Source organism: Fopius arisanus, unplaced genomic scaffold, assembly GCF_000806365.1.
Source record: "Fopius arisanus strain USDA-PBARC FA_bdor unplaced genomic scaffold, ASM80636v1 scaffold00051, whole genome shotgun sequence".
Classification (NCBI taxonomy): domain Eukaryota; kingdom Metazoa; phylum Arthropoda; class Insecta; order Hymenoptera; family Braconidae; genus Fopius; species Fopius arisanus.
This window is the reverse complement of record NW_011887790.1, coordinates 559532-564601: the sequence shown is the minus strand read 5'-3', so window position 1 is coordinate 564601 and position 5070 is coordinate 559532.

Sequence of the window (5070 nt, the reverse complement as noted above, 5' to 3'; positions counted from 1 at the left end):
CCATATAATGACAGACGAGTTTAATTCTCTTCTGCTTGCAGGTGGATATGTTCATTTGATGATTACGATTAAAATTTTTTATCCTTCCAATAGTTGTGATTAAAATTCATTTAAAGGCGTATTTTCAATATTAATCAGGTTTAATTCACTCGGCGTTTATCATTACGAAAATAAGCATTCATCACAAGTTTCTTAAAGCATGGGACATCGCTGGTGACTTATCTCCACCAAATTGATAATTAAATATCCAATCAAATTGATAATTAAATGAAATTACGTTAGGCGTGTGTGTCGTTTGATTGCGATTGCATCTCACTTTCTCCTAATTTTCAAAATCAATTCAAATGTAAGCATTCAAGTTGATAATCCAATTCCAAAAAATCCTTGCGTATTATTCTCGAGAAAAAAATTGGCAATCAATTTAGAAAATTCATGTAAATCGTGTTAATGCATTTATCCGGGAGGAGAGAGAGAGAGTTTCGGTCGATTTAATCGGGGTATCGATATTAGTACATAAACAATTTGGATTTTTATTTACTAATTTTGATATACATATATGACTAGTTACGTAAAAATATTGATGGCACCGACAAAACGCTTTCCGTTTCATTGTAAAATAATCCCCTGAGAATCATTCCCCTCTTATCGAGTTACGATGGTACGCAATTAGTTTTTAACCTCTTATTCATTGAAAAAATATACATAAGTATTCTCATGGAATGCGTCGGTAGCAATGTGAAAGGCGCGCCATTGGCTTCTCCTCGACAATTGTAAATCAGAACAAATGCATCGCAAATCAGCTTGAGAATCCCTCCTACACACATTCAATGCTCACCTCTTGATTCCCACTCCTCACCCTCTCTAATCGTTTAATCTGAAATTGCTTGCCGATCAAAAGAGTTTTGACCGCGGTGCAATATGCATAGAAAATAATTGGAGCTCTTCCCCTTATAATCCGACAAGGAAAAACGACTCTAATGAGAAATGTGGGTGTTTTGGTTGATCGCGTATTTCGTTTTTTATTTTTATTTTCATTTTTTTTTTTTTTTTGGTTTTTCAATTTCTCTTTGCTTTTAATTCCTGCATGGGTTACGTTCACTCGAGTAGTTGGAAGAGCGCTCTTTCGTGAGGAAAATAAGACTCTACACCTCGAGGCGGCGGCGGCCTCACAAACGTGCCGACAAACGCTGTCTCACTAGGAGCCTCCGCTCTTCTTTTCCCCCGTTATTCCCCTTCCAATACTCACCATTTTCACTCGTCCTTCTCGCATATATACCACCATATCCCGTTTCAACTCTTTCTCTCTCTCCCACTCCATCGTCTCGCTCCAATGTCCGTGCAATTCGTGCCTTTCAATTTGTGAGTGTGCGCAAACTACTTCGTACAATATGATGTGTATTGACACTCAATGAAAATCACGTTAATGTCAAGTATTCTAACGATCAATTATCCTGACATTTACTCTAAATTCGTTCAATTTATAGAAGCGTTTGGATAGGGGAGGATGGGACTGAGTACAACGGTGGGCCCCTACTGGGACCGTTCATTTTTTTTTAATTGCTCATTTGATAACTTTAATCTCACGGTCACGGTTATTAATGATATTTATTTGAAATCGCCAAAAATTATTTCCCACGAAATGAAACCCTGTCAATCCATAAATTCGAATATGATTGCATGAGATAAATATTCAATAGATACTAGGGAATTTAAGTTTGCTTATCAATTGTGGAAGTGACTATGATTATGGAAGATAATTTAAGTGGCGGTATCGTAATTTTTCACTGACAATTCCAATATAAAATACGGAATGCTTTCAAAAAATTCCATGCAATGAATTTCAGTATTTTTTTCTGTTACTCAAATTTTTTCTCTGAGTCCGTTTTTTTCATTGTTAATTAATTCGATGGCAACATTGTTACGGACTCTCTCAGGTTTTCACTGGCTATAGCAATCCACCCTCACGGAAGAAATATGTGGCATTTTAATTTTTTTGGCAAAAATATATGTGCGTATATTGAGATATATATCTCGTCTATTACCATTCGATCTATACCGTTTCCCGCACGGCTATCGTATATTCATTATGTCCTATCATCACTCTCTACAAAGAACCCTACTAATTAATTCATTTTAGATTCCTTCCTCTATTGCTCTGATGACAGGTGGGGTTTATTACATTTTGGGTTGGACTTTTATTTTTGATGTCGCGGAATTGTATCCACGTGAAAGAAGAAGAAATGTTTCGTTATCTTTTATTTCGAAAACGAAGGCGTTTGAGGTACGCGAGTTTTCGATTGTGGAGCGATGGACACAGACAGGTTTGCATTGTATTCCACTGCCAGTAAATTTTGTCTGTCGTGCAGAGTGTAAATGAGAGTCAAAGCGAAATACGCGAGTTGCTAGTGACTCCTTCGGTCCCCTATTCTCCTTGAGATTTATTTTTTCAGGATTGTTTGATTCTGCAGCAACTCAAACCCTTTGTTGTTACTCGCCGCAGTGAGAATTTTGCATTTTCGCAATTTTGGTGAGCGCCCAACTAATTAAATGCTGGCTACTTTCCAATTCTCCATTTTTTAATTATATGAACATTAAATACAATTTTTTATTCGTCATATATGGAAATTCTCATCGCATTCTTTAAACGTTTCATTAGAAATATGATGTAACACATGCATATTCTTCACTTTATTACAAGGCTTTTTTCCCTGAAACTCATAGAAGAGGGACACCAATTTCTAATTTCAGTAAGTTTCGGTTTTTCTGTGCTACTCAGGCTGTTATAGGAAGCTGAGAAATTTCTGCTCTTGATTATATTTTTCGGAATTGGCCCATCGCAGGAATGACCTCCTCACAAGCATGAGAAAAATGTTTCATGATATTAAAAATCAAGTTTTAGAAAATGAAGATGACAAGATTAAGTTCTGTAAAATCCAGCAAAACAATTCCTGAAATCGAGAAACTATTTTTTTAATGGAAAAAGTCGCTTGACAAAGCATGGAGAAAAGGTTTCTCTCTCGATAGGCTGTCTATATGAATATTATTGATGATATTTATCAGAATGAGATCGGTATCTTGCATGTCTTCTACTCAATTAAATCTACGGTGACCCGTAGATTATGAAATTTCAACATTTTTTCACATCTCTGGTTCCTTAAAACTATCGGCACATAGCAAAGGAGACATTCTCGAAAGGTATTTCCCTTGGTCTCACAAGAAAAAAACGAAAACAAGTAAGAAGACGGTCCACTTTGCATAGTTTAGTGCGGCGACACCTCCCGGGTGTCAATTAAATCCCCGTCCCCGTCGTTCATCTTCCTCCTTGAGTCTCTCCTACTTTTAGGCGAGCCACCGACCGTTTCACGAGCCTTGTAATTCATTAGACCCAGAAACTAAGAAAGAACCCCCGGACAGTCAAAGGATCCATAGGCATTCCGATAGGGTCCTAATCGGAATCAAGGAGGGGAATACAAGACAAAGAACACTTAGGGTATTTCTCCAAGTGGAAAACGTACTAAAACTCCTTCAATCCCACTTCAGAACATCCTCAGAAGGTTCTATCTTCTAAACTGTGCAATGATCGTGAAAATTTGAAATGACAGTAAAGTGAATACTTCACGAGCAATTTCCTTCGAACCTGTTCATCTGAAAATTAAAAGAATATTCTCTGGTTGGAATTATGTTTTATGAAAAGAGTAGAAAATTTTTGAATTGTGATCACAGGTCAGGTGGTTTTGGGATTTTTCTTCAATTTTTACAAGAATCTTTTGAAACCGGCACTGTCGCGCGGTACTTCACTATTCGGCATTTGCGCAGAATGAAATTGAGTCTAAGCATTCTTTTTCGTCTGACCAATGCAATACCATTTTTTTTCATATAAAAATGGATTCAGCACCTCAGAAGTTATTTTTCTACTCAATTTTTTTTAATTCAACTATACACGTAGTAACGGCTACATTTAATCTGGCGATAACTATGTACTATCTTCATTTAAGGAACATGTAATTGAAAGATAATTTACTTTCTATCACACTGCGTTATCCATCCGTTGTACGTTTAAATAAATTATGGAAAATTATGGAAATTCGTACGATAAAGTTCGGGCATATTATTTCTGCATGAGATGTAAGTACCGCAATTGTGTTAAACATTACAATATCATTTTATCAAGAACAGGTACGTATATGTGCGTTATTTCGATAATATAGGAAAAGGAGAGAAAGCACTTTTCTCTCAAAATTTTCCTAATTACAGAAACCAGCTGTCAAGAACGACTACTTATCTCCTCAAGAAGTCTCTGGAGACGGGTGAGAGGTTCATCAATTTGTATTCCGATGTCTATCTCGTAGGGACTCATAAACGATATTTGATCTAGCCCCCTTTAACCCTAGATATTTGTCTCATCCCCCTTGTTTCTGACCACTTCTCCGGTCCTCATGATCCCTATTTCTTTCCAAATAAAAAATCAACTCCGACAACCTGCTCAATTCTCTAGATTGAAAAAATCCACGGCTTATTTCCTGAATGAAAATAATTATTAGCTAAAGATAATTTTGTAATTGATACGAAGGGATCAAATAGCTATTCTCATAACACTAATAGTGCATCAACCACCGTGTGCATGGTATAATTACAAGGTCGTTGTTGACTTATACTCATTCAAGTTATCCCTCTAATCATTGGAATTTATCGTCAAGTAGACTAATGAAAAATAAATAAAAATAAAAAAAGCAAAAACACATCTATATGGTAGTCCTTTCCATCAGCTCGGGACTGAGAGGCGCGCGAGCAATTAAAATACTTCAACGGGCAATAAACGAGACTCACGCGTGAATTATACGGTAGTCACTCAATGTGTACTGTTTTCTCTCGTTTCTGTTTGTTGTCACTGCTACCTCCAACCATTTACCTATTATTCGGGTTCTTCATTTATTTCTGTTTACACCTATTCGACACTTTTCGTTAATCTCATTGTCAAAATGAACGTCGATGCGCATTAAATTAGCAAACGCCAATGGTAATCATTGCATAATAAATATTTTAGGGTAAGCTTCAGAAAATATCTCTTAA